Consider the following 27,180-nt stretch of genomic DNA (forward strand, 5'->3'; position numbering starts at 1 on the left):
ATCAATGAATATATATTTACTGCCATTCCTAATTTCCTCCAAAAAAGTATCTGATTATTCTCTTCAAAATATATTTTAAATGGTGTATTCCAAATCACAATTCATTTTCAATTATTCTTAGTATAAAACAACTTGCAAACTAAAATTGTTTTCATGTCAATAATGACACTGGAAACTTTGTTATGTAGTTTAACCATATTTCTAAATATTGTTTTGGTTCATTATTGCAGTGAAGCTAAAATTAAAGTCTATTTATTTTCTCTGATATCCTTCCATTAATTTATTCCCTAATAACAATGCCCATGTTGTAATGGGTGACAAACATTAAATAAAATTGAATTTTCATTGCAAGAACTTGTACAAATAATCACATATTATTCAGTTCATTCATTGTCGTTGACTATCAGTTATTTTCATTGTATGATCACGTTAAATTCACTTAAATAATCATAGTAGAATTTTCACCTCTATAGATATGTAAAGTAAATGTCAAATTATTAATATTTCAAGTAAAACCAAATTTACATTTTGCTCTGTTTTATTCCAGGAATGACAGGATGTGTTACATTATTATGGGAAACAGGAACAAGTGAAGGTGGTGGCTCTCAGACGTGAGGCCTTAAAGCCAAAGGGCCAGGTGGTAGTTACAGTGGGGGGAGGTACCGAGTGCCCCGCTCTCCTCAGAAGGCAGTGAGGATGGTGACACTGACTGGAACGGGTTAGATGACAAAGCGCCCACGTATGGACAGAGGGACGACAATGGGTGGGATGACCCACTGCCCTATAAGGCCCAGAAGGCCCTCTCTATGGCACCACTGGGCATCAAAGCTCAACTTAAACAGTAGGGAGCAACAAAGGGAACTGACAGAAACCAAACCTGAACCGTTCACCCGCTGAATAACAGATGTTGGTGAATGAACACCCAGCCTGATAGAGAAATGGTAATAATGGGCCTTATTGGGACAATATGGATGAATTAGGAGAGGTACACAGTCTCACCGAAGATGATGTATGGACCCTCCCTCGGCCCAAGATGCCCTGAAGTGTACAGCAGAAACTGTACCTGCAATGAGAGGATGGGGTGCGAGACGGTTCCCCCCAGTGCACAGCTGATGAGTGCCTCCAGGCATTTACAGATATTACAGGGACACACTGGGGAGGGGACAGGCTGAATGGGCTAAAATAACCTTGGTGTCTCAGGGAACCAAGGGTAATATCGAGGATCATACAGAGAGGAAGCCTGAGGTGTGTAAGGACTATGGGGGATTACCACACCCCAAACTGTGATGATGATATCGGTTTGATGCATTTAAAAGATGACATGGGACCCTATTTAACTGTAATTATAAACATGGGACTCTCAGTGGGAGATAATTCTAACCACATTCTGAATTGGACCATGAGAGCTGAGGCAAACACAGAAACACAGGGGAATAGCTGCAGTACAGGGAGGGTAATCAGACCCACAATGTTACAAGGGAAGCAGGAAAGAGCACATCGACAAGGAATGTAGGCAGAGAGAGGGAGATAGGTGTTCATATTGTGAGTGGCCTGTATTCATGTCGATATATGCATAGCCCATGAATATTCATTGACGTGCTGTTAAGGGGCCAACACTTGCATGATTCTAACACCGGAGCATCTTTGTCAGTTACCGATAAGGATTTACCCCTCACCCCCTCAATTACTAAAATGAGAGCAGTCGGAGAGGGAACCTAGGAAGGTGGATGAAGCAAACCTGTCCCGATGTAGACCAGGAGTATGACAAAACGTATTCAGATATGGAGGTGTGACACTCAAGAAGGGACCATTCTGGGAGTTGTTCCTATTTTTTCTAAAATGGCAACTATTGACATCAACACCCGAATTTAAACATGGGGATGCTCCGGCCAGGACTGGGACAGAAAGAAAAGGAGAGGCAAATTCTCTGGAGTAGCTACATTGCAGGGAGACTGGGACAGTCAGAGAATCTGGTGGGTTATAGCTCGGACCCACTCAGCGGTCTGTGTAAATCAAACAGGATAGTGGGTTGTTATCTATCGACTCTGTAGAGATCGAGGGCCCTCTCATTCCCCACACAAATGGGATCTCATCAAAGCTGGGGCTGAAGAGGCAGTAATTGTGACAGTGATAGATTGACAGAAGCTGGAAATAGTCTGGGTCAATACCTGTGGACATTGAATGGCAGAAGAGAGTGGTGTTTACTGACCGAGGAGAACAGTCCACCAGGATACTATTACCTCAGGGATCCCGCAATATTCCAGTATATCCCACCGATGTGTGTTTGATGGATTTCGTCACACTGATCTTACCAACACCTCATCACCTCAAGCAGTGAGAAAGAACATATCCAGATATTATACAGAGTATTGGATCAGGTTAGCCAGGCCAGGCTTAAAATTAACACACAGAGAGTGAAACTGGGAAGGTAGGGAGAGACGGAACGGGGATATCACATTGGGGAGATCAAATCAGGAAGGGAGAGGGAACAGACCCAGCGGGAACAAAAACTATGATTATAAAACTATCCACCCGCACACCGTACAGGGATCAGGCAAACTTTAGGATTGTTTAATTATTGTGGGAATTTTGTGAGGAATTATCCAGAAATAGAGAACCATCAGGAGCCCTGGCAGAAGCGCGGACATTAACCAGGGGTGAGGGGGGCAAAATGCACGCAGTCAGCATGCCTTTGGTATAGTTCATGACTGGGCTCGGTGAAGGTATATCACCCTGTCTGTGGACCACATTGAGCATGAAGAACAGGTCAGAGAGTTATTGGAAGCAGCTAACTTTCCCAGTGAAGCAGCAATAATGAAGATTAGAGCTGACAGGAAAGTAGAAACGCCACACCAACAGGGTAGTTGGTGAGCATGGGTGAACATATTTACTGAAACAGTGCATACATTTGAGGAGGATGCAGTGGCAGTAGCTACAGAAGCGAGAAAGGAAAGTTTAAAGACATTTCCAGAAACAGTCCCATAGCAGGAGAAACAGGAATGGGAAAAGGGTGGGGCAGTAATAGGACATAGGATGATCCAGCAGTGCCACTGTATAAGACAAACATTATTAAAAACATATCATGGGCTGGCCCATATTGAGCAGGATAAAATGCAATATCGAATGATCAACTACAGGGGTGTTCTGGAACAAGAAGGTTTTGTCGAAGGGGTGTAGTCTGTACACAGTGTGAGCCAGGGAAAACAATCAGGATAAAATGGAGGCAGCCGAAGGGACCCAGGGACTCAGGGGAACAATTACAGATGGATTTTACCTACACCCCCATCTCAATCCCAGGGAAGGAAATCCTGCTGGGTCTTAATAAACAGGTTTACTCAGAGGGTGGAAGCATTCCCCTGCAGGTTCTGACCAAGGGACACATGTTCCAGGAAACGAAGTTAAGCAGCTCTGTGGCCTGTTTGGTACTGAGCAGAAATCCCATCTCACACACCACCCCCAGAGCTCAGGGACAGAAGAAGGAATGAAGCAGACACTGAAAGCTAGTCTGACTAAGGCCCTGACAGAGACAGGCCGGGATGGGTTAGGGTACTCCCCACAATCCTAATGAAACTGACGTCACCCCCAGCAAAGGGAACTGAGCAATCCCCCTTTGAATTAGTGACCGGATGGACTATGCAGCTGCCAGAGGGTATGGTAGTGGGAGGGCAGGAGATGTACAATGGCAAGGATAGGGTGAAACAATTTGTGAAAGAACTGACAAAGCGACTGCAAGAGCTGAGAGGGGAAGTTGCAGACGGACAGATAATCAGAGACTGAGAGTCCTGGGCACAACCCTGTTAAACTGCCTCCTGCTCCCATTGTCTCACTACTTCCCCTCCATATGAGCATAGGTAAGTGAATCCCCCATTCACTGAAAGAAGAACCCTTCTGCCTTAATCTCTTCCCATCAACACATAATCGTGGACAATACGATAATCAGTTTCTGTAATCCATCACACATTATCACAGGACATTGGCATTCATCAAGCTTTGTAAATTCATAATTACCTGCTTTAAACTATGTAATGACAATCACCCATGTGACTGATATGCCTTTGTCTAATTCTTATTAAATATACTGTCTCTGTGGGTAAGGCAGAGATTCATGAAGAAGAGTCTGTACAAGTAGACACTCGGCAACTTTAGAGATGCTTTGAAATTCTTGCCAGCTGTCCAATAATAAAGCCACTGCTGTTGTGCAGAAAACTTGTGTCGTCTGGATTTGTGGAACAAAACAGACATTAACAAGGAAGGATATGAGTGATCTTCAGGGTGTGGAGTACAGACTTACTGGAGTGGTTCACTGATGATGAAAATGCAGTCACTGGATTGATTTGAAGAGATTGCTATTTTCATGGAAGTAAATAAGTTAAATACATTTTTGATAAAGCTGTATAAGATTATAACACACCGAGATATAACAGACAAAAATATCTGTATTCGATAGATGATGGCACAAGAATTAAGATCAGATATGAGATTTTGAGACAGCAGGAGATGAGCAAGTGTTTCTGCTGACTGTATTGGCTGGAAATATGCAGAACATGCTGCCTATTATGGTGGTGCAGGGAGAGAAGATGAATGATTGATAAAAACAATTAGATCAGTTCTGAGGGAAATAAACTTGCAGAGTTTGGGAGACATATGGGGAATGAGAATGTGAGATTCTGCTACAGAGCGCCAGCTTGGATTTGATGGGCCTCTTTCTGTGCTACAATGCATTTTAATTGGACTTGCTTAACTTGCTCTGGTCACCGATTAAATTGTCATTGAGGTAAATCGGCTCAATGTTCCTACTCAGACCAAGACAGGCTGTCCCTCCACAGCAGGAGATAATGTTTACTGTTTTATACTTGGTTCTGGGGTGGGGGAGGGGAGGGGAGGGGGGGTGTAACGGTGTGTATAACACTCTGCCAGCATTTATCTGAAATGGCAAAACACCAGTGCAGGCACACTAGGGACCGACTCTGGAAACGTGGGGAATGCCAGAAGGGAATTCTTTACCCATCCCACCTAGAAATTAGCCAAACCCGTCAGACTGGGGAGAAGCTGTTCACCTGCTCTGTGTGAAGGGATTCACTCAGGCATCCATCCTGCTGAGACACCAATGAATTTACTCATAACCACAAGTTGAAGGATCTTTTTCTCTTGTTCACGCCAAGTAATGAACAATGGTTTTGGCAGCTCATAACGTTTTGCACATAGAGATCTTAGCTTTGGAAATGTTCACAACATTGTTGAACATGTACAGATTCACACTGGGTAGAGATTTTTATTTTCCTTTATTCATTCACAGGATGAGGGTGTCGCTGGCCCGGCAGCATTTACTGCCCATCACTAATTGCCCAGAGGGCAGGTAAGAGTCGACCACATTGCTGTGGGTCTGAGGTCACAATGTTGGCCAGACCAGGTAAGGATGGCAGCTTACTTCCTGAAAGGGCATTACTGAACCAGATGGGTTTTTCTGGCAATCGATTAATGGTCATTATTAAACTCTTAAATTCCAGAAATTTTATTAATTGAATTCAAATCCCCCGCATCTGCTGCAGCAGGCTTTGAACCCAGGTCTCCAGAACGTTATCTGGGGCTTTGGATTAACTGTCTCGTGACAATACCACTCGGCCAATCCTTCCCCACATCGCTGTCCACCTGCACAGAGTGAACAGTGATTTTCTGGTTCATCAGAACAGGGTAATCACACATACGTTTGCTGAATAATTGCAGGAGTTGGATGTTGATGGTCTATTGACATCCATCTCTGAACCATGTATTCTGGGGTTTGTTTCTATTGTCTTGTTATCTTTTGGGGATAAAAACAGTTTCAATTAACTTTCTATTAAATGCATGGCAATCAAGTCGATCCCATAACTCTCAGACAGATTAGTTTCTGTAGAAGGGCTCTCCATCTCCCCGATCTCCTCCATCCTCAACTCCAACAGTACAATAATCTCACAGAGTCTCTTTGTGACTATTAATGAGACAATGTGATCAGCTGCTTCTTTCCCTACTCCTATGTCAAGTTGGTTCTTAATCTCCCCTTGCTGCAGTTATGATCCTGCATCATTGTACAGTGATGCTCGCAATTCATTTCTTGGCCAATCAGTGTTCATGATACTGCATGTAGCTTCTTACATATATGGCTTACAGTGCAAGAGTTTAGCCCTTTCCTTCCACCAACAGCAGTAGAATTGTACTCCAACAAAACTTACAGAATCACGGCCCAGCATATTCCCCAACTTGCCTCTTACCATCAAACCAGAGGATCAATCCTCATTCAACTGAGAGAATTCAGGAGGGCATGTCAGTAACAGCAGCATGAATACCTAAAAATGAGGTGTTAACCTGATGAAGTTACCAAAGAGGACTACTTGTGTTCCAAGCAGCATAAGCAGAAAGTGATAGACAGGCAAAGCAATCCAGGAAACAACAGATCTAAGATCTGCAGTCCAGCCACATCCAGTTGTGAATGAAGTCAGAGCACACCTGGAGTTCTGAGGACAGTTCTCTTCAAGATATTAACCAACAAGAATGTCAGACTGGATTAATTACCATAAAACTCAAGTCCGTTTGATATTCATATATTTACAATCAGTGTTCAATTCACCAAATGTAGCTGAAGGTGAAGATAATCTTCAAGTGATTGTAACAGTGGAGACATCTGAATACTTGATCAGCAACTTAAAGCCTGTTGTGTTTAGATAGTAATAATTTTAAAGAGATTTTTAAAAAGTAAGGTAACTTGGGTGTAACGGAAGAAGTTGATTGGTAGGTAGCTGATAATCTTGTTTTCATCTGAAGTCAATTTAGGTTTAGTTAACAAATAGACACATGGTAGGGAATCCCAGCCCCATGGAGTGCACATCCAGTTCCAAGTGGGAAAACCAGGACACTTCTTGTCTGAGCGACAACCACAAGAACACGGAGGTGACATGGGAAATGTCAGGAACACTTGTTTGACTGCAGTTAAAGTACTGCACATACTTCTGATCCCCTTATTCCAGGGTTAATGTGATCACACCAGAGGGTACAGAGGAGATTGATCAGAATGTTTCTACAATTGGAAAATTTGTGCTCTGAGAAAAAATTGGATAGGCTGGGGATGATTTCCGAGGAGGATGAGCTGAGATTTAATTGAAGTGATAAAATGCTGAGGAATCCAGATCGAGTGGATAGGAAGGAGCTATTCATTAACTGTGAGGTCAGAAACTGGAGGATTTAGATTGAAACTAATTCCCAGAAAGAAGGGAGGGAAGAATTCATTTCACTCGGAGATGGTGGGGAGCAGGAACGCATTGATGGGGTGGCAGAGGCAGTAACCAGCATCACATTAGAACAAAAGGACATGGATGTAACTGAGATGCTGGAACATGCAGGGCTGCGGACTAAAGTCTGCAGAATGGGATCATTGTGATTGATTTAACATTTCTCCAGAATATTAAACTCAAGTCCAATTTGAGAATTTATGAACATCATCCGACCTGAATTCCAAATGTCAGAATAAATTTATCAGAAAGTTACAGCACAGATCGAGGCCACTTGGCCTATCCTGCATGTGTTGGCTGTAATAGAATGACCCAGGCTTTTTAGCGTTCTGTACTCACCAACGAGAGCAGCAATTTCAGACTGTGTACTCTGCCCTCTATGTTGTTATAATCTGTTTTTTAAATATATTTATTTGACAGCTTGTTTCCTTGTTTCTTTCCAAGCCCTAACTCCATTCGCTGTGGCCTTGAGGGACTACCATTTCTACTGTTTAATCTCTCCTGCCTTCCCCCATGTGACAGACTGTCTTTTTATCCTTGTCTCACCCCCACCTTGCTCACAACTCATTACGTTTCTGATGGTTCCCAGACCTCTGTGACTTCACTGCGCCCCCTGGGTCAGTGGCACGAGTTTTGAATTCTCTTCCTCATGAGATAATTGGAAATCTTTCTGGCTGCAGTTTCCCCCAGATTTTATTTTGAAAAAAAAGAGGATTAGCGTCAGAGACATGTATTTGTGAGCCTTCATCCACAATCCTGAGCACTTAGACATAATATGTGACCCTCCCACAGATGTGCCGGTTTGATGGGTTGGCCGTGCTAACGTGGCCTGTAGTGCGTAGGTTAGGTGGGTTGGGTTAGCCATGCTAAATGTGGGGTTATGGAGGTAGGGTGGGACAGCAGTTCATTGCAGACTCGATGGACTGGATAGTCTCTTTGTGCGCCTAAGGGATTCTGTAATTCTAACTAGTTGTGATTGTTGTAACATTTTCCTAAATCCAGGTTCATTCAACTCAGGTACACATGCTGCCTTTTGTGTTTCTGTGGGTGCTCACTCAATCCTTTCCTTCTGTTTAACATCAATTTCACACTGTATGTGAGGGTGGGAAAGAATGTGTAAATATAAATACTCCAACCGAAACCCCTCACAAGTCAGGAACTGTTTCTGCTACTAGCATCACTCACAACAGGAAAATAAAGGTTCAGTCACAACTCTGACAGAAACACAGAGGTTATAATCACCAGGAAAGGCTTAACAGCTTAAAACTTTTAAGAAAAGAGAAGGCTGAGAGGCAACCTGGTACAAGTAGGAAGCTTTGTGTCTGTGTTTCAGAGATTGAAGTTGAAATCATTGGGTTGGAAGCATGTTTCATTGCCCCGGGTCATCAAAGGCGCTATCTAAATGTGCATCTTTCTTTCTGCCTATCTGTCTGAGTCAACAATCAGATGGATAGATCATTGTCTGAGTGTTTTCCCAAATCCCTGATTGTGGGGGGAGGCAGATTCAATCTCAGGTGCCAGCTGCCTCTAGTCCACCCACATGGGCATGTTGAAGAGCATGACAGGAGAATGGGTTTAAACTGAGAGTGAAATAGGAAGAAGGAAATAAACGGGATTTTTGGATCCCACGGGATAACGCTCCAGGATGAGTCCTTGTGGGCATTCCCGCAGTAACACGAGACAGCATCCCATGATGAGAGTTAAATCCGGGTGGCAGTAGAGGGAGCCACTGAACATGAGCAGGAGGTTTGTTCAGTCAGTAACAGTGTGTTAGACATGGAGGTGAAGTGAGCAGTGAGGGGAAATGTAACAACAAGCTGCCGATGGGTAACTTTCATTGGAACAGGAGGAGGCCATTCAGCCCCTCAACCCTGCTCTGCCATTCAATAGATCATGGCTGATTTGTGGCCTAAGTTGCAATGTTCAAAACTCTCCAAACTCATCAATAAACTCCTCTGCAACAGGCAAGATCAATATTCAAACACGAAACATCTGCAAATGCTGGGAAATCAGGAACAAAAACAGAAATTGCTGGAAAAATTCAGCAGATCTGGTAGCATCTGTGGAGAGTGAACCTTTGGATCCAGTGACCGGTCAAGTGACCACCTGCAGCTGACCATTCTGCCTTTTCTGTAACACTCTCTGGAACAGGTTCTGGTGCGAGAGGAATGAGACTGTCAATAACAACTGAGAAAATAGGAAGATGTGGTCAATCAGAATAAAACACATTTTGGTCTTTCACTTTTAATTCAACTGCAAAAATTATTCATTATCATTTCAGAAATAAGATAGTAGGCCAGAAATCAACTCTTCATGTCATTGGGTCTGGGAAACTGTATTAACTCTGACCTGGTCCAGTCTACATATGAAACTAGACACTGAATAACATGGTTGACTCTGAACCATCTCCTGGGCAGTTAGAATGGATGACAAATGCTGTCCCAGCAAGTGATGCCATGATCCCATGAACAAACAAAACAAATCCAATCGCTGTGGTTACTTGTGAACTCGCCGGTGTTATTAGAATCGGACGAATGGGAAGGTTTATGGGGTAAAGGGAGAATAATAGCATTCAGTGAGGTGATCCTTTGGAGAGCTGATGAGGCAATCAGCCTCCTTTTGCACAGTAACAATTCTGTGAATATTTCATTCTGAGCCCTCTAAGGAAATATCCGGGCAGGGTTTGTAAAGAGGTCAGATTGAATGAGTGTCTCGGTGAGCACAAGTGAGACACAGGTACAGAGAGGTTTTGGGATGGATTAAATTATATTTTATACATTTGCATAGTCATCAACATTACAGCAGTTAAAACTGGGAGTGTAATTAGAGCAGCAAATAAATATTAAACTTTTATGCAGCTAAAGGGGATGCTGGGTGAAGATACCGTAGTTAGTGCTTATTTTATTCCAGGCACACCAGCCAGAGAGCACATCCTTCCTGTATCTATCCTCTCAAGCTCTTTAAGATTTTTGTTCATTTGAAGTGTTTCATGTTTAGATACTCCAGAGAAGACAGCTTCAAACTCCTCAATCTCTCCTGTCAGGGCAATGCTGCTGTTAGAATTCAATTCACTGGTGCATGTTACTGACTGCTTCATGGACTGGAACTGACAATTGAGACTGAAAGGTTACTGTGTAAAATATCTTCAATGGTATTACCAGACGTGAGTGGTTTTAGGAAAATGACCTTGGCTTACGGGCATTGAGTGTCAGAGCACTTCCTGTTGTGGGGCATCCTGTTTAGATTCAATCTGTTGATAACTATTAGAACTGACTTGCACTGGCTCCGTCAAAGTGGTCAGAGCATTATGGCTGTCATCGAAGCTGGTAACAAACTTCCCATGGGTTAAAAATCGTAAATGATAGAGTAGGTACGAGGTCTGATGGCACTGTTGGAGTATTGATGTTGTTGTTAATCACATTAACTCGGCTGGAGTTGACTGAATTTATATTGTCTCTTTCTGCATCTCAGGATGTCTCTCTGGGCAATAAGTCTCCACAAACAGCAACGTGACAATGAGCAGGGATCATCTGTTTTGATTTAAAATGTGATTATAGCACTGCTGCTTCACAGCACCAGGTACAAGGTTGGAGTCCAGCCTTGGTCAACAGTCTGTTTGGAGTTTGCACATTCCCCTAAGATTGTGTGGGCCCCCTCCAGGTGCTCTGGTTTCCTCGCACAGTTCAAATATTTGTGGGTTAGGTGGAGCAGTTGTGCGAAATTGTCCACAGTGTCCAGGATTGTGCAGACTCAGTGGATCAGCCATGGGAAATGCAGTGTCAAAAGGATGGAGTGCTCCAGGTGGGATGCTCTTTGGAGTTGGTGGGGTTTGATGGACCAATTCTCTCCTGCCACACTGTTGGGATTCTATTCTATGATTGAGGATAAAGCAGGGTGTCCTTGGAGAAGGAGCATGTGGTATGTATCAATGCTCTCGATGCCTTCAGACAGAGGTGGGCATCGCAGGGGATACAGTGCTTTATCTCCACTGCTGCCATCTCACCCCTAACTCTACTTTGATTTGGTCCCTTCCCACTCTGTCATTTGTAATAGCTTGCTTTGCCCGTAATGGGCTTTGTGTGTAAATATTCGATTGGTTACACGGGTGGTTTACTGCTGGTGATTATATATTAACAAAAACCCAAAATGGCGTAATGATGAACGTGGGAAGGTTGCTCAGCTGTGTGAGATAACACGTCTGGGTAGGAGAAATGGGGGGAAAAAGAACACTTCACAGCTCACAGAAGGAGAACTGAAAAACAGTTAAATCAAACCAAAGGTTCAGACAGGGAGGGAATATTTCCCTGGAGTTTGAGTAACTGGAAAGAGATGGTGTCTGGGAATACACAGGATTTTGTTTTACAGGGCGTTTGAAATTTTTAAAAACTGTTATATTCAGATAGTTTCATTTCTTTTCTTTTAGTTTTATTTATTGTGGAATAAATAGCTACAATATTTTAAAACCAAATTCACAAACCTTGTGTTAAAGATAAATATTAAATAAAATCCATCAAACCATCCCTCACTGAAAACTGTTGTGGAAGTGCAATCTCCTGGAGAATTCCTGCCCCCTTCTTCCTACCCGGGCTCCATGACTATATACATACCTAGGAGATCGCAGCAGGAGACCATTCAGCCTTTCAATCCTGCTCCACCATTCAAGGGGAAACAGCTGACCATCCAGCTCAGTCTCCTGTTCCTGCTGTGTTCCAATCCCCTTTCGTGACTTTACCTCGAAGAACTATATCTAAGTCCTCCTTTGGCTTCACTGCCTTTTGTTCCAGTGGCGTTACTGTGTTACTGTGTGGGTGTAGGCAGGGGTAATGTGATGGTGCTGCCTCCTGGAGGATGCACTCAGCCTCCCTCATCATCCTGCAGTAACATCAACTGGGTTTCAGCAACTAGAGATAGAACCCATTTCCAGGATATGGGCATCTCTGGCTCAGCCAGCATTTATACCCCATCTCTCGTTACCCTTCAGAAGATGGTAGTGAACTGCTGTCTTGAACCATTCACAGTCCATTTGGCGCAGATAGACCGACAATGCTGGGAGGGAGAGTGTTACAGGATTTTGGCCAAGTGATTCTCCATCTTTGATTCTTCAAATTCTGATTAACTTTATCAGGATCGGCACCTGATGTTGATATTTCAGTCTGCAAATCTTCACCATCTACACCCTGTATAAAGGAACATGCACAGATGAGAAACTCAGAACAGACTATTCTAGTTTCTCTGGAATATATTTTTCCCCTTTCTTCCCCCAAAGCTGTAACCCTCCAGCCCACTTACTCTCTCTCACCATTCTGACTCTCCTACCCCCTAATGTACACCCTCCACATTCTCATGGAGTTGTTGATAAACAGGTCTATGCCACCACATCCCGTCCCTGGTTAGACTCTGCACCCTTTCTGGGTTCACTTCCTTTCTGGGTTCACTTCCTTTCCCTTCAGTTGCTGCAAGTCAATAATGTAACAGCAGAATGAAACAAAAGGAAACAGACAGGGAGGTGGCAGATCCTGGACAGAAGAGGAACCTTCAGTCTGGGAGAATGGGTCACATCCTTCTTTGTTTCTCATTGGTCGATTCCAGTGTTATGACAAGTTGGGAATGTAACTTGGTCCCATGTGGGTGTGGTGACACTTTGACCCTCCAACAGATCAATACTACAAGCAAATACGTTCCTCCTCCAGACAATCACAGTGTGAAATACTTTCCACTACTTACCCCAAAGCACACGCTCCAAAACACACCCACATTCTGTATGTGTGCAGTGCCAGGTTCACCACAAACGTGCGCTCCCTGCCACGGAATTTGGGAGTTGCAGTCCTCATGCAGCCACTGGAGCCCTGTCTCTGGAACATGAATGAAAAGTGTTGGATGGAGGATGTTGTGTATCGGATCCCCATTCAGACACACGGGACATGTGGGCTGTCACTGGGATTTCCTGAGACATCCGCTTGGACAACCTGATTTCTGACGTAAGGAACATAGATTCAGCCAATTGGGGGATAGGGAGGTTAATAAGGCACAGTAGGTTTGAAGCAGAGGTGGCTCAGTGGCTAGCACTGCTGCCTCACAGCGTCAGGAAACTTAGGCGACTGTGTGGAGTTTACACATTCTCCCCATGTTTGCATGGTTTCGTGCAGTTCACCAGTTTCCTCACACAGTCCAAAGATGTGCAGGTTAGATGGAATGCTCATGCTAAATTGTTGATAGCGTCCATGCACGTGCCGGTTAGACAATTAGCCATGGGAAATGCAACGTTACAGGGAACGAGTGGGTCTGAATGGGATGTTCATTGTAGGGTTGGTGTGGACTCAATGGATGAATACCCTGTTTCTGCACTATAGGGACTCTATTCTATTCTCATATGGAAGAATGTACTTGTCAAAATGTGTTGTGAATCTGTGGAATTCCCTATTCAAAATGCAGTGGATGCCAGGGCAATGAGCCAATTATAATGAAGAGATACAGATTTTTAATTTGCAATGAGTTGAAACGTGAGAGAGAGCAGGCGGGAAAATCCAGCTGAGACCGAGGTGAGCTCAATCATTACCGTATTAAATGGAGGAGCTGGTTCAAAGGGCTGCATTGCCTCTCCTGTGCCCAGTGCTTATCTTCTTACGGTAATAACTGGAAAGCTGAATCCAAAACTCACCACCTTCACCAAAGGAGATTTTCGGAAAATGACAGATAGTCAGGTGGATTAGCATTCTAAGCTTAGATCGTGAGGAAGTGTGTAGGAGATAATGATTTTGCAATTTTAAACTGATGGGAGAGAGTGATTTATGGTTTTAGATTGTGTCATACATTCGCAGCGTCCAGAGTACTCTGTTGTGAATATCTATCCTGTACTTTATTACAAAGCCAAGGTCTCTGACAATGAAAACCAAAACACACAGGAAACATCACCTCCCCTCGTAATCGGATAAAAGAATTCTGAGAAGTCTGGTTGAACTTAGAACACAGATGGAAAGCTGGAAGATTAGATCCACTCCCAAGATCCAGTGCTTAAACAAAAGGAGACTACAATAGGATGAGGCAGGAGTTGGCTAATGTAGATTGAAAACAAAGACTTTATGGTGGGAAAGTTGACGGACAGTGCGGGAATATCAAAACATTTTTTTTAAATGCTCAGCAAAAGTATATATCAGGGAAAAGGAAGGACTGTAGGAAAAGGAATAATCTGCCGGGGGTGTCTGAGGAAATAAGGGAGTCTATCAAACTGAAATAGAATGCACACAGATTGGCAAAGACCAAGGAGATTAGAAAAACTTTAAAGATCAATACAAAGCTAGATGGGATTGGGGGAGAACAGTGATGAATAACTATCCCCAGGGCCAGAATAGCAGTTTACCCTGCTAGAGGGGAACCTATTGTGTGGGGAACATATTGCCTCTGTAATTGTTGAAGCACTTAACAGTTACCATAGAGATAATCCTGATTAAATTAAAAATCACAGCACACTCCAAAAGCTTGTACTCCCAAATAAACCTGTTGGACTATAACCTGGTGATGTGTGGTTTTTAACTTTGTCCACCCCACCACCAGCTCCTCCACATCAGAATCCTGATAGATACCCCACTGAAACTGAACTGCCTGTCAGATACTTGAGGGAGCCATGGGGGCGTGGGGGTGGGGTATGTGGTTTAACCACAAAGTGCTGAACTGAACTAGACTTTCTAACTGCTGCTGCCATGGAGATAATACTGAGAGACAGTCTCTATTCAAAGTCACAAACCACAAAAGGTATAAGAAGGGGAGCCATATATCGGACAGGCGGGGGGTTACCTGATGCTGCCTGGAGGTGTTCTGCATGTACACTATCCAGAGAGCTGCCATGTCTCATCATTAAAGACTCAAAGAAGACCTCTCAGAGTTCTGTGCCTAGTTATTCCTATCCAGCAGGGTTCAGGAATATGAGCACACAGCAGTCAGTCTTCATAGTGGAGGATACGAAGAACATGCCAGTAATTGATAAGGAGACTAAGGAAGGTGAGAATCTAGATAATAACCATTATCACGAAAGAGTTAGAGCTGGACAAGTTAATGGAGCTAAAGGTAGACAAGTCTCATTGCCCTGATGGAATACATCCCAGGATACCAACAGAGTTAATCGGAGAAATAGCAAATGCACTTAGAGTCATAGCATCCTGCAGCAGAGACAGGCCCTTTGGCCCAAACTAGCCCATGCCGATCAGAATGTCCAACCACGCTGTCCATCCTGCACTTGGCCCATTTGGTTCTGACCCTTTCCTATCCATGTATTTGTCCAAATATCTTTTACCTGTTGTGAGTGTTCCTGCCTGAACCACTTCCACTGCCAGCTCATTCCATATACATACCACCCTCTGTGTAAAACAGTTGCTCCTCAGCTTCCCTTTTATTCTTTCTCCTCTAATCTTAAACTGATCCAATCAAGCCGTCAAATCCTTGAGTTCCTGGGAAAAAGACTGAGTGCATTCGCCTTATCCATGGCCTCTCATGGTCTTATACACTTCTAAAAAAGAACCCCCTCAGTTTCCTCTGCTCTGAACATAAAATCCTCACTTGTCCAACCTCTCCCTATAATTCAGACCCCTGAGACCTGGCAACATCCTTGTAAATTGTTCTGCACTTTTTACAGTTTAATAACTGAAACCTACATTACATTCATCATATTTCCAGTGTTTCCCCACGGCACTGGAACCGACGTGACAATGCCAATGGATTACAATCCATGACCGAGAATGAACTCCTTTACAACAATCCCGTTGTTTCTGATTTACATCTTCTGCAGTTCTTTTGGTTTTAATTTACCGGGAGTTTGTAATTCAGGTCCCACAGCCTCTGTCCCAGTCTCTGCTGTCTCTCCCAACCCCAAACAGTGACACTGCACCTGCACAGCTCATGGACAGGTGTTGTCTTGCTGGCCACACCCCTCATTCAATCCCATTGGCTGCAGGACCGCACAGACTCTCCTCCCATTGGTCTGGAGCTGCCGTCAATCAGCCGGGCCCCATTGTGATGAGAGTGGAGGGCTGATCACTCTCTCTGCCCTGGGATGAGCTTCATCATTCACAGTGAATGGGGCAGTATCACAGAGCACAGGGCCTGGGGGCTATTCAACCTGCTGCAAGCCTGTCCCAAGTCCCCTCCCACGTGCCCATAGCCCCCCAAATCTTTCCTTAAAAAGTAAAATTCTAAGTCTGTTTCAGAATATCTGCTGAATCTGTGTCGTTCAGACTGTTCCAGATGCTCAGAACTTACTGAGTAAAATAGTGTTCACATTTTCACCTTGTATTATTTGCCAATTACTTGAAAGTAGTTACTAAAAATTATGACAGTGTTAACTCTGCAAATTCAAGACCTTGGAACCAAATCTGCACCAGGTTAAAATCACTGCTTCACCTTCTCAGCTCCAAGGATAATTATCTGTGCTTCAGCTAGCTCTCCGCAAAATAGAGGAATGCATCTTAATTTATTAAGATCAAAGAAACAGACCTTTAGTCCAATTCGTCTGTGCCAACGAGGAATCCTAAACTAATGGATTCCCATTTACCATCTATTGGCCTGTATCCATCAAAACCCTTCCTATTCATGGACCCAATTGGAAGCCTTTTAAATGTTGTGATTTTATCAGCCTCCACTACTTCATCTGGTAGCCCCTCCCATACACACACCACACTCAGCTTGAAAACGTTGCCACTTAGATCCCTTTTAAATCTTTGCCCTCTCAACTTAAACCCAGGTGCTCTAGTTTTGGACCCACCTAACCTGAGGAAATAGGACCCCGTCTGCTCACCTTATCCACGCCCCTCGTGATTTTATAAATCTCCATGAAGTCACCTCTCAGTCTTGGACTCACCAGAGAAAATAGCCCCAGCCTATTCAGCCTCTCCCTGTAGGCCAAATCCTCCAATTCTGGCAACGTTTTTGTAAATCTTGTCCAAACCTTTTCAAGTTTCACAACATCCTTCCCAGAACAGAGAAATTCAAACTGAAAACAGAATTCCAGACGTGGCTTAATCAATGTCCTGTCCAACCACAATATGACATCCCAGCTTCTGTATTCAATGCATTGACCAATAACGGAGAGCATTAATGGAGTCCCATTTGCCAGCGGTTCACCCTTATCCCTCTAAAACCTTCCTCTTCATGTACCCAAATCAAATGCCTTTTAAATGCTGCAATTGTGCTAGCCTTCACCCCTTCCTCTGGCAGTTCATTCCATACTTGCAATGCCCTCAACATGAATAAGATGCCCCTTAGATCCCTTTTAAATCTTTTCCCTCTCACCTTATGCCTGTACCGTCTAGTTCTGGACCAACCGAACTTGGCAAAATGTCCCTGACTGCTCACTTTATCCATACCTTTATGATTTTATAAGATCACCTCTCAGCCTCCAACTCTCCAGGGAATATACTCACAGCCTATTCAGCCTTTCCCAATAGCTCAAACCGTCCCAATCCTGGCAAAATCCTTGCAAACGTTTTCTGAAACCTTTCAAGTTTCTCAACATTATTTTAAGAACAGGGAGATTGGAACTGAAAACAGAATTCCAGAAGGGCCTTAATCAGTTCCCTGTCCAGCCACAATATGACGTCACAACAGCTGCATTCAATGCATTGACCAATAACAGGGAGCGTATCAAATGCTGCATTCACTCCCCCGCCTACCTGTGACTGTACTTTCAAGGAACTATGAACCTGCATTCCAAGGTCCCTTTGTTCAGCAATGTTCCCCAGGACTTTACCATTAAGTGTATAAGTCCTGCCCTGATTTGCCTTTCCAAAATACAACAGCTCACATTTATCTAAATTGAACTCCATCTGCCATTCCTTGCTCCAGTGGCCCATCTGATCAAGATCCTGTTGTATTCTGAACTAACCTTCTTCACTCTCCACTACATCTCCAATTTTGGTGTCTTCTGTAAACCTACTGACCATACCTCATACATTCACATCCAAGTCATTTATTTCAGGGCCCAATATCCATCCTTGCAGCATATTGCTGCTCACAGGCCTGCAGTCCGCAAAGCAACCCTCCATCATCCTCTGTCTCCTACCTTCAAGGTAGTTTTGTAATGGCTTGCTCTCCCTGCATTCCATGTTATCTAACCCTGCGAACCAGTCTGCTTTGTGGAACCTTGTTGAATGTCCATATTAACAACGTTCACCGCCTGGCTTAATCAATTTTCTTTGTCACTTCAAAACACTCACTCAAGTTAGTGAGACCCAACTGTGCATGTACAAAGCCACATTGACTCTCCCTGATCATTCCTTACCTTTCCAAACACATGGATATCCTGTCCCTCAGAATCCCTTCCAACAACTTGCCTGCCACTGACTTCAGGCTCACTGTTCTCTTGTTCCATGGCATCTCCTTACCACTTTAAAAAAAAATAATGGCACCTCACCTGTCGCTATCAACGATACAAATACCTCAGGAGAGGCCCAACAATCACTTCCCTAGATTTCCAGAAAGTTCTAGGATACATCTGATCATTTTCCAGGGCTTTATCCACATTAATGCGATTTAGGACATCCAGTCCCACCTCCTCTGTAACACGGACACTTTTCAAGTTATCACTGTTTATTTCTCCAAACACTCCAGCTTCCATACACTTCTCCAGTAAAAATGAAGTGAAATATTTCCATATCTTTTGCACCCCCTGTGGTTCCATAGACAGCCTTGTTGACCTTTAAGGGGTCCTATTCTCTGGTCCAGTTAATCTTTTGTCTGTGATATATTTGTTTAATCTCTTTGGATCCTACTCCAGGACATCCCAGAAAGGCCGACTTCAAGGACTGTAATTTTCCTCTGACTTGATCAACAATGCCCTCCAACACATACCCTCCACTTCCCGCACCTCCGCCTTTACCCCACCCCTCGAGCCACAATAAAGAATATAACCCTGCGTTCTTCACCTTCCACTCCACTCATCTCCAGACACAGCGCATTAACCTCTGTTATTTCTGCTACCTAAAGTCAGACCCCACCACCAGAGACATATTTCCCTCCCCACCCCTATCTGCATTCCGCAGAGACCATTCCCACTGCACTTTCCTTGTTCGGTTCCTTGTTCCTCCCACCAACCCACGCTCCACATCCTTGACCCTCCCTTGCCGCCATGGGAAATGCGGACACACCTCCCCAAAAGGAGCTTTTCACATCAGGCAGAGATTTGCCTGCACATCCCAAAACCTCATACTGCATCTAGACACTATGGGCAATATAACATGGTTGATCCAACTAACCTACACATCTTTGGACTGTGGGAGCAAACTGGAACACCCGAAGGAAACCCTTACAGACACTGGGGAGAAAGTGCCAACTCCAGCACAGACAGTTGCCCGAGACTGGAATCAAACCCAGGTCCCTGGTGCTGAGGAAGCAGCGCTAACCACTGAGCCACAATACTGTGGGATTTTTGGTGCTGATGCGCTGCTCCACTGATACCTCAGTCACTCACCCTGCCTCATTTCCTAACAGGCAGCGATGACGGAGTGAACTTATCGCTAGACAGTTAATCCATAGACCCAGATAACGTTCTGGGGACCCGGGTTTGAATCCCATCACGGCAGATTTTGGAACGTGAATTCAATAAATATCTGGAAAAAAATCTAGTGACGACAAGAAGTCCATTGTCAATTGTTGGAAAAACCAATGTGGTTCACTCATGACCTTTAGGGAAGGAAAATGCCATCCTTACCTGGTCTGGTCTGCATGGGACTCCAGACCTAGAGCAACGTGTACCAGCCTCTTAACTGCCCTCTGGGTAAACTGCCCTCTGGGTAAACGCAGCATTAAATGCTGGTCGAGCCAGTGACAGCCTCATCCTGTGAATGAATAAAGAAAACAGGTCAGGTTTTGTTCCTTCTCTAGCAGGTACATCCTACAAACTGACTCTGAAATGTTCTCGTACACACTGAACAAATACCTTTCCATCCAAGCCCTTAACACTACAGCACTCCGAGGCCATGTTGGTAAAGTTAAAACCACTTATCATTGTATCCATATTATTCTTACAGATAACTGAGGTGTCCTGGTAAAATTGTGTCTCAATTCCCCGCTGACCATTGGGAGAGAGTCGATAATACAATCCCAGTAAGATGGTAATCCCTTTCTTATTTCTCAGGACCAACCAAATAACTTGCCTGGATGTACTCCCAGGAATATCCTCCCGAAGCCCAGCCATAATGTTATCCCTAATCAAAAACACCTCTCTCCCTGCTCTGTTGCCCCCTTTCTTTCGCATCTGTACCCTGGAACATAAAGCTGTTCATCCTATCCATCCCTGAGTGATGCCTCTATAATTGCTGTAATATCCCAGTGCCATGTTCAAAACCATACCCTGAGCCCACCTGCCTGACCTGTCAGGTCTCTTGCACTGAAATAAATGCAGTGCAACTGGTCCGTCCCACCTCATTCTGTGACTTGCTCTTGCCTGCCTTGACAGTCTGACTGGTGAACAGTACCAGCCTCAGACTCGCCTCTTTTCTCACTATCTCTTTAGGATTACCCCGACTCCCTCACTGGTTTAATGCCTCCCGAGTGGCACTAGCAAGTCTCCCTGCTCGTCAGGACCCCATGCTTTCCCCTTCCTATGCCATTGGTACCAATGTACAATGACCTCCCACTGGTTATTTTCCCTTATGAGAATATTCTGCTCCCTCAGAGACATCCTTGACACTGGCACCAGGGCAGCACCACCCCATTCCGATGTCTCACTGTCAGCTGCAGAAACGGCAGACTGTGCCCCTGACTAGAGAGTCCCCTATCACCATCGATCCTGTGGAACTGGATATACCTCACATTATGTTAGAAGCCAGTCTCAGAACCAGTAACTTGACTGTCAGTGCTAAACTCCCCTGAAAGTGTATTACCACCTACATTTTCCAAAACAGAATACTTGTCTGAGATGGGGATAGCCACGGGAGACTCCTGCAGTACCTGCCTAGCACTACTCGCTTTCCTGGCGGTAACCCATCTACCTGACTGTATCTGCAGTATTCTGCATTCCTGACACTGCCACCTATCACACTCCCCGGCTCCTGTCAATTCCTCACTGCCTTTAATCACTCCTCCGCAAATCCTTGTGATCCAACAGGATTTGCAATCACACTTCCTGTACACAATCATCAAGATTATTGAAACTCTCCCTAATCTCCCACATCCAACAGGAACAGCACGCCACTCTACAACAGGCCAGTTCTGCGCCTTCACAATCTACAGACCAAGACAAAGGCACAGTCTGACTGCTCGAAAAATACTGCCCGAGAATATCTTAATGCTTACGTTTTATATCTTAAACATTGAATCAAGAGACCCTAAGATATTAAAAAGAAATCCTCACCGGACTCACGATTGTAGATTAAATAAAATAAAACCGACAAAGATTGATATTTGAAGAGACTGAAACTCACTGAGCTGATCCCCGGCTCTGAGTATTTCCAAGGGTGAGGTCTCTCTGAGGGCAGCTGTGAAATGTCACTGTTTCTCATCTCTGCCCACTCCATTTCCAGAGAAGGTTTTAACTTCACAGCAAGTCAGCTCAGAGAGGTCACTGCTTGGTTTTATTCACTGGGGGTTGCCTTTGCTGCCCAGACCAGTATTTATTGGCCACCTTTCCTTGTTTTGGAGATAGTGGTGGTTAACCGCCTCCCTGAAATGCTGCAGTCCATGTACACCACAGTGATGTTTGGACAACAATCCCCCTCTGGCCCCACAACCCTCCCTGTCTCTGTAATCCCCCTCCGGCTTCAGAAATTACATGCCCGAGGCATAAGATTTTTATTTAGATTATTTTTTGTTGAATAAACTGGCCCAAAAAAGTGAAATATTTCACTCCCAAACAAATTTCTTTTGATTGACCTTTTGGAGAGGCTGACACATGGACGTTACAGTATTTTAACTCTAATTGTACACGCAGAATGAAGGAAATTTCTTTTAAACATTGCTAAAAAGGGAGGCAATGGCTTAATGGTATTCCTGCCAGATGAGTGATATGTACAGTGTTCCGAGGATTAGGGATAGAATCCCAACATGGTTGATGGCAGCATTGGAATTCAATACAATTTAGAATGGAAAGGCGAATGATGACCATGAAACTATTGTCGAATGTTAGAAACCCATCTGGTTCACTAATGTCCTGTAGGGAAGGAAACTGTTATCCTCACCTGGTCTGGCCTACATGTGACTCCAGACCCACAGCAATGTGGTTAACTCTCAACTGCCCTCAGGAAAAATACTTTAAAAACTGTTAACAAATACTCCACAGGTATCACTTAAAAACTGGCTGTTCCCATTGGGACTGTGAATTTCTGAACGGCCTGAACTAAAACGGAGTTTCAGCTTCACCTTCTCTCTGTCTCACCTCACTCTGTTTACACCCAACTCCAAAACACTCTCATTGAGCCAAGCAGCCCTCACAGTGCAGCCCTGTCATTTTCATTGTCTGCTCACACCTACACTGCCCTCAGCCTCCTGTACTGTTCTAATGCATCTCAATGGGAGCTCAGGGACAGCACCTCATCTTTCAATTCAGCCCTTTGTAACCCCAGAGTCAACATGGACCTCAGTAGTTTCTGAATGAACAGACAGTTGTCAGAAGCTGGAACATTCCACCTGAAAAGGTACTGGAATTTGAGTCCAAAAGGACTTTTAATGGGAAGTTTGCAGCTTAACATCATGGAGTGGGTGATTGGGTCTAAATCTGAGAGTTCTTACAAAGAGACGAGGTGTAATCTGGATAAATCTGTGCTCCCTCTCAGGCCAATACCTCCTTCCTCTGCTGCAGGGCCCAGAACAGAGCACATACCCAAAGGGTGACCCAACCATGAATTTGTACATCTTTCTGCTTAACAAAAATATTGGGGATATTTTCCCACAAACAGATCAGACAGACTTTCTCCTTCCACAGTTAAATGCCAATTATATTCAGATCCTGATGACTCCATTGACTGTAAAAACTTGCTTTTGAGATCCCAGCCTCAATTATTCCGATTTAATATCCTATGAAATGAATTCACAAAACAAAACTCACACAGTCAGTACAGGAAGTATATAAAGACATACTTTTTTCTTGGCATGTGCTTGATGTGTAAATGCCTCTCTTCAAATCGCACCCCCCCTCCCCCCCCCATCCTAGGAAGGGGACATGCACATGCGCCTCACTGTACCTTACCCATAATAAAGATGGCGGCCATATCCCAGAACCTGTCACCGCCTGAGGGCCGCAGCCATTTTCCCATCTGCTGCAAACGCGGGACTAAGAGTTTCTAATTCAGACTTATGAACCGCACAGAGGGTAATTAAAATTTCCCAGTCTAAATTGCCTCATTACCTCCCTGACTCCGAGGCCACTCTCCCCTTCCCTGTTTGCATCTCCCACATTCACAAACTGCCGAGTCACGTGGCACTGCACAGGCAGAGTTACTGGTGACGTGTCATCCCACTAGCCACGCCCCTTATTCACTCCCATTGTTTAGATGACCAGCTGGTTCCTATCCCACCGGCAGGACAGACCAGGCAGATGTGGTGGCACAGTGGTCTACAGACAGGGAGGATTTGCCCTGGGAGTACACAGCATTGACTCCGGAGACCAGTAGGTCGCATGGCTCCTGCTAATTACCATGTACCATCCTCCATCGGCTGATGAATCAGTGCTCCTTCATGTTGAACAACATTTGGAGGAAGCATTGAGGCAATAAAATGGTGTCAAACGTACTCTGGGTACAGGATTTCTATATCCACAATCAAGACTAGCTCTGCAACAAAATTACTGACTGAGCTGACCAGGTCCTAAAGGATATAGCTGCTCAACGGAATCTGCAGCGGGTGGGGAGGGAACCAACAAGAGAGAAAAACATACTTGATCTCATTGTTATGAATTGACCAGCGGCAGATACATCTGTCCATGACAGTATCAGTAAGAGCGAACATCACACATTCCTTTTGGAGACAAAGACTTGCCTTAAAGTTGAGAAAAACCTCCATCGTGTTGAGTGGCACTATCACCGTTCTAAATGGGACAGATTTGAAGAGATGAAGGATCTCAAACTGGGTATCTATGAGGCACTGTGGGACATCAACAGCAGCAGAACTGTACTCCAGCACAATCTGTAATCTCATGGGTTTGTAAATCCTGCTCTCACCCATCACAATGGACAGTAAAGGAGGGCATGCCATGAGCAGCACCAGGCAGACCTAAAAATGAAGTGCCAACCTGGTGAAGCTACCAAACAGAACTACCTGCATATCAAACAGCATCAGCAGTAATCAAAGGAGCTGAGTGATCCGACATCCAATGGAACAGATCGGAGCTCTGCAGTTCTGCCACACCCAGTTGTGAACGGTGATGGATAATTAAACAACTCACTAGAGGAAGCATCACAGATATCCCCACCCTTACTGATGGAGGGGCCTCACACACCCATGCACCAGATAAGATGACAGCATTTGCAGCAATCTGCAGCCAGAAGTGCAAAGTGGGATGATCCATCTCAGCCTTCTCCAGTGGTTTCCAACATCACAGATGTGAGTTTAAGCCAGTTCAATTCAGTTTGAATAACATCAAGAAATGGTTAAGTAGTGCAAAGGCTATGGGCCCGACCAATATTCTGGCAATAATACTGATGGTTTGTGCTCCAGAACTTGCCACCCACCAAGTCACGTACCGCTCCAGCACTGGCATCTACCGACAATGTGGAACATTGCCCAGGAATGTTCAACACAAAAACACAGGGCAATCCAACCCAGGCAATTTCCATCTATCAGTCCACACTCGATCAGCAGTAAAGTGATGGAAGATGTCATCAACAGGGCTACCAAGCAGCAGCTGCTCAGCAACAGTCAGCTGAGTGACACTCATTTTAGGCTCCACCAGGGCCACTCAGCTCCCGATTGTGTTACCGCCCTGATTCACAACCTGACAACCAGCTGAATCCCAGAGGCGAGGTGAGGGTGACAGCCCAGTCCCACTCTAAGGCCACTATTTCTAGCTGATTCTACCCTCATCTCAGCTCATATACTCTCATCTACCTTGTGTTATCTCCAGACTTCATTATCCAAAAACACTCCTGGCCAGCTTCCCACATTCAACCTCCCTGTAATCTCAAGAAAAACTAAATCTCTGCTGCCCAAGTACTCCCTTGTACCAAAACTTGTTGATCCATCAAAAGGCTCCTATTCATAATCAACAACATAGAGCCACAGAGATGTACAGCTTGGAAACAGACCCTTCAATCCAACCCGTCCATGCTGACCAGATATTCCAACCCAATCTAGTCTCACCTGCCAGCATCCGGCCCACATCCCTCAATTTAAAATTCTCACCCTTGATTTAATTCCTGGTTGTGATCATCCCTAGCTCACTGCATCACACACCCCTTGAGACCTCGACAACCCATTCTTTTCGAGACTCCCAATGACCTGTTAATTCATTACTTCACCTGTGTGGCTGCTTTTACAGTTGTCAAAGCAACAAGGTCTGAAATTTGCAGCTAAAACCTAACAGGTCTGCTTTCCTCCTTTAAGACATTCCTCAAAACCTGCTTATTTGGCAATGGTTTTGGTCACCTGACCTAATATCATCCTTCTCTGGCCTTATGTCTAAAGTTCCCAATAATATTTTTATGAAATTACAAGCAGCATAATAACACTACAAACTGTTCTTGATTCGGACATTATATTCAGATCTTTACTGTTGCTGTAATAAATACGCTGTAATGTCTCTTAACCAACCACATTGTGGGAGCACCTTCACCACACAAACTGCAGCTGTACAAGAAAGTCAAACGTCACCCTCTCCACAGGCAACAGGGATTTGACATTAATCACTGGTAATTGTGGAAGGAGAAACACAGTTGATGTTTCAGGGAGTGCAAAACGGATTACAGGGAATGAAAATGGTGCAGAATTTGATAGTTCGAAATGGAAGGAAGATACACTTGCTAATTAGAAAAAAGAATTCTTGACTGTCAAAGATTTTCCAGAAAAAAATTAATAAGCAGCACATGGTCAGGGACTGGGCGGCAGTGAAAAATTAACTTACAAAAATGTCTGTAAAAATAATAGTCAAATACTAAACAGACCAATGGGTCTGTTCGAGACTGAGGAAGCAAGATATTGACAAAGTGGTCATGAGGGAGCCCAGAGATGAAGCAGAACAGTGTAAGCTGTTATGATCCCACAGTCATAGAGATGTATAGCACCGACACAGACCCTTCGGTCTAACTCATCCATGCCAACCAGGTATCCAAACCTAATCTATTCCCATTTGCCAGCACTTGGCCCATATCCCTGTAAATGCTTCCTAATCAGATCATGTGTCTATTTAGATGCCTTTAACATGTTTTAATTGTACTAGCCTCCACCACTTCCTCTGGCAGCTCATTCCACCTACTGCATGAAAGAGTTGTCCTTTAGGCCCCTTTGAAATTTTATCTGTTCACCCTAAAGCAATGTCCTCTACTTCTGGACACCACCACTCCAGGGAAAACATCTTGTTCATTTACTCTATTCATGCCCCTCATGATTGTATAAACCTCCATAACATCACCACTCAGCCTATGGCACTCCAGGGACAACAGACCCAGCCTTTTATGCCTCACCCTGTAGCTCAAATCCTGCAACCCTAACAACATCCTTGTAAGTCTTTTCTGAAACCTTTCAAGTTTCACAGCACCCTTCTGATAGGAGGCAGGCCAGAACTGCACACAATATTCCAAAAGTGGCCTAACGAATGTCCTGTACAGCAACATGACCTCCCACATCCAATACTCAATGCTCAAACCAATAAAGGAAAATATACTGAACACCTTCTTCATCATCCTACCTGCCTGCAACTTGACTTGCAAGGACTATGAACCTGCAGTCCAAGATCTCTTTGTTCTACAAACATCTCCAGGGCCTTGTCATTCAGTGTATAAGTCCT

At 44.3% G+C, this 27,180-nt stretch overlaps 1 long non-coding RNA gene across 4 annotated transcripts in view; it reads right to left on the reverse strand.

The window, feature by feature from the left end:
- The window catches only part of LOC140494032 (uncharacterized), a 59,869-nt gene that overhangs the window by 17,225 nt on the left and 15,464 nt on the right, over positions 1-27,180 (reverse strand). For 2 of the 4 annotated variants that reach the window (XR_011963861.1, XR_011963859.1), the window contains 3 exons: positions 19,957-20,083; positions 12,987-13,114; positions 10,018-12,439 (listed from right to left, as the gene is read on the reverse strand). This is a non-coding gene — a long non-coding RNA (uncharacterized lncRNA). Of the gene's footprint in view, positions 1-10,017; positions 12,440-12,986; positions 13,115-19,956; positions 20,084-27,180 lie in introns of those variants that run through there. The other 2 variants (XR_011963860.1, XR_011963862.1) reach the window with 2 other exon arrangements.

The sequence above is a fragment of the Chiloscyllium punctatum genome, chromosome 23 (assembly GCF_047496795.1).
Source record: "Chiloscyllium punctatum isolate Juve2018m chromosome 23, sChiPun1.3, whole genome shotgun sequence".
NCBI lineage: Eukaryota > Metazoa > Chordata > Chondrichthyes > Orectolobiformes > Hemiscylliidae > Chiloscyllium > Chiloscyllium punctatum.